General features: G+C 41.5%; 2 long non-coding RNA genes across 2 annotated transcripts; one reads left to right on the top strand and one right to left on the bottom strand.

Moving 5' to 3' along the window:
- Positions 1-1,029: 1,029 nt before the first annotated feature.
- On the top strand, positions 1,030-10,117 carry LOC117454391 (uncharacterized). Its single transcript, XR_004552978.2, has 3 exons — positions 1,030-1,139; positions 8,606-8,813; positions 9,628-10,117. It is a non-coding gene; the product is annotated as an uncharacterized lncRNA (long non-coding RNA).
- Positions 6,393-7,387, bottom strand: LOC139434594 (uncharacterized). Its single transcript, XR_011643917.1, has 3 exons — positions 7,234-7,387; positions 6,610-6,664; positions 6,393-6,527 (listed from the first exon to the last, which is right to left on the bottom strand). It is a non-coding gene; the product is annotated as an uncharacterized lncRNA (long non-coding RNA).
- Positions 10,118-10,859: the final 742 nt, after the last annotated feature.

The raw sequence follows: 10,859 nt of genomic DNA, 5'->3' as shown, positions 1-10,859 counted from the left end.
GGTGGGCGTGGACTACAAGTGTGTCAGTGCTGCGCGGGTGCGTAGGGGGATTACCCAATAGCGATAGCCTTAGAGGGTGAAGCCATATACGAAATAGAACAGCAAAACACCCATTACAAGACATATAAAACTAAAAATGTGACATAACACAAGAATCGTGACAGTAGCAGACAACAGGACTGAAGCTATATCACAATCCATGTGTTTTATAAGATGTAGGCTGCCCTACGATGTGTTTGTTTTGTTTGTATATGAAAGCTGCTGGAATATTCAACATTTAGTTGTATTGGTGCCGGTGCGAAGACCACCTCTGTCGGATTTTGGCAAATTGATTTTAAGTGTTGTCATGGCAGTATAGGGGACAAACCAGGGGACTGTACATCCTCTTGACACCGTCGGTTATTTACAAAAAACACCTAAGTATACCTGTTATTGTGCTTCTGTCTTTCTGTGTCTTTTCATCTGCTCCGTAAACTCCCTCAACCGGGCCGATCGCTCTCTTTTCTTGATCGCCCTCTCACATTCAGGAGAACACTTCACTGTCCCACTTCATTGTAGGATTTCTGCCACTTTAGTTTGACCATCTCTGTTATTAAGTTATGGAATACTAAATAAATAAGTATTTAGATACTGCTCTCATAAAGAATGATAAGAATAAGAATAATACCGTAACACTTTACAATAAGGTACACAAAATGTGCTTAATTACGGCTTAGTTACTGAGGAACGACTAGATGTTAATGGTTAGTTAATGAGTAGTTCCTCAGTAACTGCGATTGAAGAACTGATGGTTAGTTACTGGTAAACAGACTGGGCGGTACTGTATTAATGAATCATTCGTTAAATGAGGTTAAAATGTTAACATAGGTTCAGGAGCATGGCCACGCCGAAAACTCCACCTCGAACCACTGCCACCCCTATCTATATCCGGCAAAACTTCCGGCCACTGCTCGTCTCCATCCTTTCAACCCACTCTCCCTCTCCCTTTCTACCCATACAGTTCCCCTTCCGACTCACACCAAGCGATACATCCATCCATCCCTTCTTCCCTCCCTCCCCTCAACATCCCTACATCCCTCATCTCCACATCCCTCCATCCCTCCATCCCTTCATCCCAACATCCTCTGCTGATCTCCCAGGTACAAACATCACGCTGTTGTGGCGTGGTTCCTGCTAGTGAATGGTTAGTTAATGAGGAGTTCCTGAGTGAACTCATGAATAGTTACTGGTAAACAGACTGGGGGGGTATGTATTAATGAATCATTCGTTAATGAGTTCCATGGAGACTTTGATTGAAGCAATGGTCCGCTGCAGCAGGGCACTTTTAAACCTGCCATCTTCGGCTGGCTTGGGTCCCACCCTGGATCAACTGGTGGAGGTGGATCCGACTCACGTTTTACTGCTTAAGTCATCCTTATTTACCTTACCATTACTTAGGCCGTTTGGGTACAGTAAACTCAAGGAACGCAAACAAAAACAGTAGTTACCCATTACCTAATGATTACCTTACCGTTACTAAAACAGTATTTACCCGTTAACTAATGCTTACTTTACCATTCCTTAGGCAGTGTGTGTCCCCTCAAGTAAAGTAATGCATCAAAAACAGTAGTTACCCATTACATAAAAGTCCTCCATTTGTCTTCAAGTCCTGGACCTGTCCCTCTAAATGTTGGTCCTTTATGGCAGATTTGCACTTTTCCGAGAAACGGAGAAGGGTTTCCCCCCTTCTTCAGTGTTCCCCGGATTTCTTGGAAGATGCGTTCACGGCATGCAGTTCTGCAATTCCTGCAGTGTCAGCAATGGTTTTGCGGTCCACCTCCGCTCTGCAAGCCGCCCAGTTTTGTTGTTGCACTTGTTTACAGCCTCAGAACATGCTTGTAGAGGGGTTATGGCCTCTTCTGGGTCAGGACTGAAAACAGAAAAAAAGACAAATATCTAACTATTTAACAACAGTACTTGTTGTTGCCTATCCTAATGATGTCTGTAGTGCAGAAATCAGTTTGGATATGGGTTTATTAGTAGGGATGTCCCGATCACCTTTATTTTGCTCCCGATCCGATTCCGATCATTTGATTTTGACAATCTGCCGATACCGATGTTTCCAGATCCGATCTTTATGCAATGCATTAAGAGAAAAAAAAGGTAACAGATAACGGCTGGGGTCATCCACGCGATGAATTCAGCGATCTTGGCTGTTATTGTGTTGGCCTTTTCCCTGTTCTGGGGCAGTTTCTCTTTCCTTTTAAAAGTCTCTGAAAGTGTCGGTTGTTTCAGTGCCGTTACCCGAGTGGCCACTGTGTACTCGTCGTGTTGTTGTTGGTGTTTGTTTCTCAGGCGGCGTATTAGATTGGTCGTGTTGAACGTAGCTCTGTTCTTTCCACCACGCGGAACCTCCGCCTTGCAAACATTGCATCTGGCTGTTACACTGCCTCGCTTTTCAATTTTATAATACTTCCAAACTCCTGACATTTTGCTCTGTCCCGACTCCCGAGTCACCAGCTGAACGTAGCCTCTCGTTAGCTTGCTGCTACTATTAGACACTGCCGCCCACTCTGTTGCTTTTGAGAGAATAAGCAACCAGGTCTGAAAACAAGCCCAAAAAGAAGCAACACATACATGATGTTGTGTAATTTTAAACTAAAACTAAGGCCTCAGGATGACTTTAAGACGTGAACATGGTCATTTTTGTTTTGTAACATTGGATCGGGACATCTCTATTTATTAGTATTGATAATATTCTTGTACTTGTGTTATATAGTGATAGTGTAATCCTTACATACAAAATTGTGTAATGAATTGGTGTAGTGTAAAGGTATTACTAGTCGTGTAGCTTTGCTCAAAGTAATGTTTAAATTAGTTATTGTGTTTGGGGTGTGTACCTTTATATACAGAAGATATGTTTGGGCAATCAGCTCTACTTTTATCCAATCATGTTTAATAATGATAACTGATAAGACGATCCACAATGTGGATTTAACGCTATATCGAGATTGCCCCGTTTCTAATTTATACAACACATCAATATTGCCAAGTTTAGCCTGGCATCCTCATGTCTCAGCAGCCTTTAAATGGAACAGTTTGGAGAAGCTGCTCTCCCCGTTTATTTAAAAAAATCTGACACTGCAGGTTAATGTAAGCGTGCAGAGACCAACAGAGATGGAGTTGTTTGGAAAGGGGTGGGGAACCTTCTTCCTCTGAAGGGCCATTTCAAGTTGTACAACTTTCTTCAAGGGCCGTACAAATTATTGAACTCAATTTCTGCTTTAAAAAAAACTAAAATCACAGCCCATTCATTTCACCTTTCTTTCATGCTGTGCAAAGAAAAAGCAACCTCTTAATCCAGGTATTTTACCATGACTCTCGCATACATGCATACATGGTTGTGGCATGACCACCAAAACAGAAAGATATGGACACAAGATGTGTGCAAATTTGTTTTTAAATTTTGAAGTTAAATGCATCAATCTGGTGCACTTTGGGAACAAAATGAAGAGAACTATGGACACATCTCCCAACACCCATATGAAACAGACCTGTAAGCAGATTTCTCTTTATGGATATTTTACAAATCACTCCCCTTTTAAACTGTATTCTTCTTGTTTTTAAAAACGTTTTTGTTACTGTCAAAGTATTTTATACCTGTTTTTCATTTACAAGAAATGAAGAACAGGGTGCTAGGGTGCTAGTGCGCTCCGCGGAGGTCGCTGTGCTTCCACTTCCGGTCTCGCCCAGCGGCAGCACATCTTGAACTACGACTGGGGCCCTTTCTCATTTCATCAAATCCCCCTCCTCGACTCCTCGACTCCTCCGGTAGTGACCCGGAAATGAATTTTAGCGCGCCATGTTGAAGGACATCTCATTTCTCTAAATGCACTTCTAAGACCGAGGACCGAGCGTTGAGGAGGCTCTCTGGAGGAGCTATAACCGAGGATACACTGATGGGTCCTCCACGGCTCCTTCATGGATGCATTTCCGGCAACAGAGATGTTTCAAAGAGTCGTGACGCACGGCCGGACTTATCTCAGCCAATGACAGCTCTGCATGCATCCCCTGGATATTATTTTATTAACTGCTTTCATCGCGACGCGATGTTTACGGCCCGTCCACACTACAGCGTCGACAACTCCAATCTGCCCATTCACTTTGAATGGGGTGACGTCACGTTGCCTCGCTTTTTCGCCAAACTGAATTGTGGGTAGCAGAGCGGTCCGTCTCCGCCGTCAGAAGTTGAACATAGGTTCAACTTCTGACGCCGGAGACGCCGGAGTAGCCAGCGCCAGCCAATCAATTCCCGTTTCGGAAAATCTGACAGCTCAAGCCGTAGCTAATCAAACCGCGTCTAAGCTGGGAGAGATATCCCGCCGTTCATTTCTATATTTCAAAAAAAGTTGGAGGAGAAACTAACTATCGCCGTAGAAAATCACGCGGTTTTGTATGACCAGACCCTCTTCACCTACCGGGATACAAACCGGAGGAACCAGGCATGGGGGGAGGTGGCAGAGACAGTGGGTGAAACTGGTAGGTTTTCGCCTGTTTGGGGAGTTTATATATATATTGCTCCCATAAAATCCCCGGGGTTTTTTGCTAAGTATGTCGGGGGCGGGAGATTCATGTGATTGGTTGTTGGTCGCATTGCTTGAATAAAATCCCCAAGCTACAGACACGCCCAGCTCCAAGCTTTTTTTGAAGCTGTAGTGTGGACGGGCCGTTACACTGCACACCAAAGTACTCAGTGTTATTGACGGAAGACAGACTTTTAAAAAAAAAAAGAAAACATTTATTGAATGGCTAATGAAAAGGGAGTTGCTTCAAGGAAAAATGAAATGCAAACTCTGCAAAAAGAGGATGAAACTGGAGAAACACTCAAACGTCGACGGACTGCAGTGGTAAGTATATTTTTAGCACGGGTTTTAACGATGACTTCCTCTGTTTACTGATATGTAATGTTACAAAGATAAGTCCTTTATCAGGAAATGAATGCCTGTAAGTATTACGTTTTTTTTTTAAGCATGTTGACTGTTGTTTAACATCACCGATATCTAAATGCTAATTTCAGTTAGCGCGTCAATGACGTTATCCATTATATGTTAGCATTGAGCTAGCGGACTAAGCGCTAGTTATTTGGCAATTCACAACGCAGGCTGCTTGGAGGTGTAGCGGGGCAAGCGGCGCTTTCACACCAAGTACTTTTCCTAGTTGGAAGTGAACTAGTGAATCGCGTTCACACCGGAATAATCCCTGAGGGAGGCAAATGAAGCATGAAGCCGCTGACGTCACTTCTTCTTCTTCTGCTTTGGGTTTACTCAGCGCCATATAGACCTAGATAGAAGCATATGTCTATGGATAGAAGAGTTACGACACCGGAAGTCCAAAAACGGTTATCGTCACGTGGTTCATGTAGACGAGGATCGTTCCCCGGAAGTTCATGGCGGGCAATGTGAATGCATCGATAACAGGAGATATAACTACGATGTTTGGTAATTATTAGTGAATAAAGGTTTTGATTTGCAAAATGTATACAACAAATCGATATGTGTATGTATTTACATCAATATGTTTTAAAAAATAAAATAGAATTTGCTAATATTAAGTGATAATATTAGGATTAGTGTAAACAACTAGTTTACATGTTTGGAAAAATGTGTTTGCTTTGCAGAAGCAAAAGACAAGGCATTGTACATAAGACAGTTAAACGACTAGAATTAAACAATCGAAAATGTAAACATCTCAAATAGCAATAAAATAGCAGAAAATATACATAGTGTGAACAGCTATCTTACCTGTTAACATATACATGTTAGGCTAACGTTGCCTTGGTTAAAGAGCCTGTTGCTGTTGTTTATTGCTTTGAATTGTTTAAAACAAATATTATCTTCTTAAACTTGAATGGTAGTCAGTAGCATCACTTCCTAATGTTTGATATATTTAGAGGGAGGGAAGGAAGGCTTCAAAATTCAGATTAGATTCATTTCTTTAATTCATGGTGGTTTCAGTAATCCCCTGGTAATTGAGGACATAAGTAATCTAAATGATTAATGTAATCTTTATGACTTTCAGAAAGGACAGGAGACCGACAGGTGCCTATCAATGATTGTCAACTGACAGTAAATAAATGGTATTCTATAAACATTGAATAGCATATCATGCAGTTTGTCTGTGCCTTTTCCTCCGTGTTGTCCTGGCATATAGTCTCCCCCATGGTTTGCTGTGCTGCTGGGGGATGCTCCAAGCGCTCAGAGAAAGGAGTATGAATGTAAAGTTTCCCCACTGACACAGAGAGGAGGAAAGAATGGCTGGCTCAAGTCAGCAGGAGCAATTTAACTATCACAAAAGACAACAACAGCAACATATGTATAATCATATTTTTCACAAAACGAAGACCACACCATTGGGAAGCTTAATGTCTGTTTAATCAAAATAAGGAACAGGGAGAGGCTTGCAGAACTCTGGGAGTTGAGACTCAGGCTCAGGGTGAGGGTCTCATTGCAGGTCTTCAGGCTCCATTCAATCCCCCTGGGGTTCTTGTGCTGAAAGAGGGAGACAGGAGAAAGGGTTAGATACATCTAGCAACCTGTAGGATGGGAAATTGCTGACCTATTTTAAACTTACCTTGTGTTTTCACTCTCACTTAAGTCCCTTTGCCATCAATCCAAAATCAGCTGAGCTGCAACATTATACAGACAGGTAATAATCATCAGAATCACAAGGACAATATGGCTCTGCTAAAAACACTCACTCATAAACAATGTTTTTGTTTACTGTTTGGAAGTCTCAAATATCCACTCTAAATCCATATCGATAGCGATGTATCACAAAAATAGCTCTCTTCCTTATTATTGTGTAACGTGAACTATATTATACTAGCTTGAACTCCAAGATGAATATCCTCATTTCACCACCTCCACCCACTACAATCACACGCCCCAATGTTATATTTAACTAATATGTAACTCCCTCCACCCCGGATAAAAGCACGTTAAGAAGCCCCTTTTCTCTAATTCCACAACGTTGGAAGAAATAACAGTAAGAGAACAAATTAATAGGCTGTTGTGGTTAACTTGTGTTGCTAACTTTATCTGGGATCCTAGCCTAATCTGTTATCTGTAAACGTAAAAAATAAAATATACTGATTTAAGGGTTAATCCACTAACATCCTTTAATACACATGTGTAGTTAATTTGATTCAGATGTTCTGATAATATCCGCAATATAAATCTTTAAACGTCTTCTTACCTTTAAAAGTCCATCACGAAGGGTCTATTATGCTACAACTCTAGTGCGCTGCTAGCCGCAGATCCTCTCAATAGTTCCCCGGAAGGAACTGTTGAGAGGCTCCACGATCCGCCATTGCTGTAAAAAACTGGTCCATTGGAGTGTGTCACTACCCGATCCGTCACCCTACCCGATCGGTTCTGCGCATGTGCGAGATGGTCCGGAAGTCCGGACGGCAACACCAGATGGACACTTGACACAGTGGCTTTTAGCAAAGCTCAAAAAGAAAAACCGAGAGGGATGAGTTATTGTTGTTACAACGTGACTTCACTATTATTTAACAACTCTTTTTATTGGGTTCTTTTATTTGGGGTTAAGTACATTGTCAGAATAAGTGAGAAATAGATTTAACTTCTGTTAGACAGCTATCATACTGAATACATATTTACTGTGAATGTGTGCAAACATGTATGGCATATGGCTGTCTAACAGAAGTTAAATTCATTCCTCACTTATTCTGACAATGTACTTAACCCCAAATAAAAGAACCCAATAAAAAGAGTTGTTAAATAATAGTGAAGTCACGTTGTAACAACAATAACTCATCCCTCTCGGTTTTTCTTTTTGAGCTTTGCTAAAAGCCACTGTGTCAAGTGTCCATCTGGTGTTGCCGTCCGGAGTTGTCCAACATGGCGGACCCTCTCGCACATGCGCAGAACCGATCGGGCAGGGTGACGGATCGGGTAGTCACAGAGTGAACGGAGATGTTGTAACTCTTCTATTATATGGCTCTGGGTTTACTGGCAGACAGCAAACAACTTCACGGCGGATCCGTCTTGTGTAAAACTCTCGCGAGAGTTTGCAAGTCACGTGGCTGAATGTTTACGTTTGGCAGGCAGCCTAGCCAACCCAAAGCAGAAGAAGAAGAAGTGACGTCAGCGGCTTCATTTGCTTAATTTCCCCTCAGGGAACTTTTTCCGGTGTGAACCTATGGTGTGAACGCGAACTGTACTTAGTTCCATGGGGGTACTAAGTACTGGGCACTAAGTACGGAAAAGTACTTGGTGTGAAAGCGGCTAATTATATGCAGTAAGAAGGATATAGCTGCTTATCAGATTCAACAGTTCAGTTGGGGTGGGGGGAGGGAGTATTCAGACTTATCCAGACACCAAATTATTATAAATCTAGCTTAAAAATACATGCGTAGATGCTCTGCTACAGGGAAACTCGATAGATAAAATTAATTAGCAACATTAAAATATTCTGTTTCATCTTGAGAAATAACAAATGTGTAATGTGAATTATATAATTATACATTTGCCACTGGTGCTGAATGCGTTCGTCTTCATATGCTTTTGTTCATATTTAGTAATTCTATATTGATCTTTAACAGATTTTCCCAGGGACTGCAGCTAAGGCAAATTGACATGCTGCAGGATGGCGTGGCAGGAAGCAGTCGCACGCTGTCAAAAATTAGCCTGAAGTTGAGGAAGGTCTGCAAGAGTGCAATCAAGAGGAGAGAAAGGAGGGGAAAGCAGAGACTTGGAGGACCAAACTAATTTGTCATGCTGGACGAAAGCAACTTCTACCACAAAAGGAAGGTGTGTATAAACTACAGAGCCTTAGCCTTTGGCCTCACTAAAACTAAGACCTTTGTTTTTCAAGGTGAAATAACAACATATCTTTTAAGGTCAGAGATTAACGAATGAGCAAAGTAATGTAATTTTATAATTGTCATATACACCCTTATGCCTGGCGTGCTTAGGCTTCCAAGACAGTATACATTAGAGAGAGCCAGCTCCACAGTGTATACACAGTCAAATAACAGAAAAAAGAATTTAGAAGCTAAGAAGTATCTCACCCAATCAGATCATTAAGGAAATAAATCCTTATTCTTACTTTTTATTACTAACATTTTAAAAGTGCATAATCTATTTATATATCATCTAATTCTATCTGCAATGTCCGTGGCTGTCTCCTCCTGATTGGTGGAGTTGGCCCTATAGCCGTAGCGCCACTTCTGTGACATCACAGAAGTGTTCAAATCTGGATCAGTCTGTATCAGATCCGTTGCAGCCCCTTTTTAAGAGATTTGGGTATGGAGGAAAAGAGAGAGGGTTGTGTTTTCTGACACTTGGTGAGTTCCCTGGAACACCGGGGACACATATTCATGTATAAAAGACGTACAAAAGTGCATTTTGCATGATAGGTCACCTTTAATAAAATGAAGAAGCCTTTTCTGTTTGTACCACTACATTTTCATTTTTTTTCTCTTATTTTTTGAGAAAGGAAATGAATATTTTTAAATTGTAAAAGAATGCAAATAACAAACACATTTGACTTTGTTTTTCAATTGAAATTCCTGATGTTTATTTTTATATAATTGTGTTGTCCTTTTTCACTGCTTTATTACAGTATGGTAGGGGAAGATTCGGTCCTACGTGGAGGAGGAGAAAATGGGTCTTTGGAATGCTGGGCATCAGAGGAACAAGGAGAAGACCTATATCCTGAGGCTGGTGAAACAAAGATCACGGCACCACTTAATTCCTCTGGTCACAAAATACGTTCGCCAAGGGACGACGGTGATAACGGACATGTGAAGGGCATACACCACTGCAATCGCAGAAAGTAGCTTTGTCCATTTCTCTGTGAACCACAGCGGGGGATTTGTGAACCAAGACACAGGAGCCCACACCCAAAACGTTGAGCGGGCTTGGTCAACGTACAAGTCCCAGGTCTGGAGACTGCGGGGGAACCGCACAGTGAAGACTCTGAAGAGTCATCTTGCTTTGATCGAGTGGACACATTGGCTGGCAAATAAACACAAAGATGGTCCCTTAGGCAGATTGCTGCATGATATACGCCACTTTCACAAGTTCTGAAAGCAACCTCGTTTTCCTTATTAGTGTCCTTTGGATTGTTGTTTAAATAAAAATGTAAACTTGAGTGCACAGGGTTTGTTTGTTTGTTAAACTGCTTAAATAATGGTAAGGTAATAATTATTTAATGGGTAACTACTGTTTTTGATGCATTACTTTACTTGAGGGGACACACTGCTTAAGGAATGGTAAGGTAAGCATTAGGTAATGGGTAAATACTGTTTTAGTAACGGTAAGGTAATCATTAGGTAATGGGTAACTACTGTTTTTGTTTGCGTTCCTTGAGTTTACTGTACCCAAACAGCCTAAGTAATGGTAAGGTAAATAAGGATGACTTAAGCAGTAAAACGTGAGTCGGATCCACCTCCACCAGTTGATCCAGGGTGGGACCCAAGCCAGCCGAAGATGGCAGGTTTAAAAGTGCCCTGCTGCAGCGGACCATTGCTTCAATCAAAGTCTCCATGGAACTCATTAACGAATTATTCATTAATACATACCCCCCCAGTCTGTTTACCAGTAACTATTCATGAGTTCACTCAGGAACTCCTCATTAACTAACCATTAACGAATGATTCATTAATACAGTACCCCCCCAGACTGTTTACCAGTAACTAACCATCAGTTCTTCAATCGCAGTTACTGAGGAACTACTCATTAACTAACCATTAACTATAGTCGTTCCTCAGTAACTAAGCACATTTTGTGTACCTTAGTTACTCAGGAACGACTAGATAGCTAATGAGTAGTTCCGCAGTAATTAAGCACATT

This window comes from Pseudochaenichthys georgianus, chromosome 10 (genome assembly GCF_902827115.2).
Source record: "Pseudochaenichthys georgianus chromosome 10, fPseGeo1.2, whole genome shotgun sequence".
NCBI lineage: Eukaryota > Metazoa > Chordata > Actinopteri > Perciformes > Channichthyidae > Pseudochaenichthys > Pseudochaenichthys georgianus.
The sequence above is the reverse complement of the archived record's forward strand: the minus strand, read 5'-3'. Positions and strand labels throughout refer to the sequence as shown.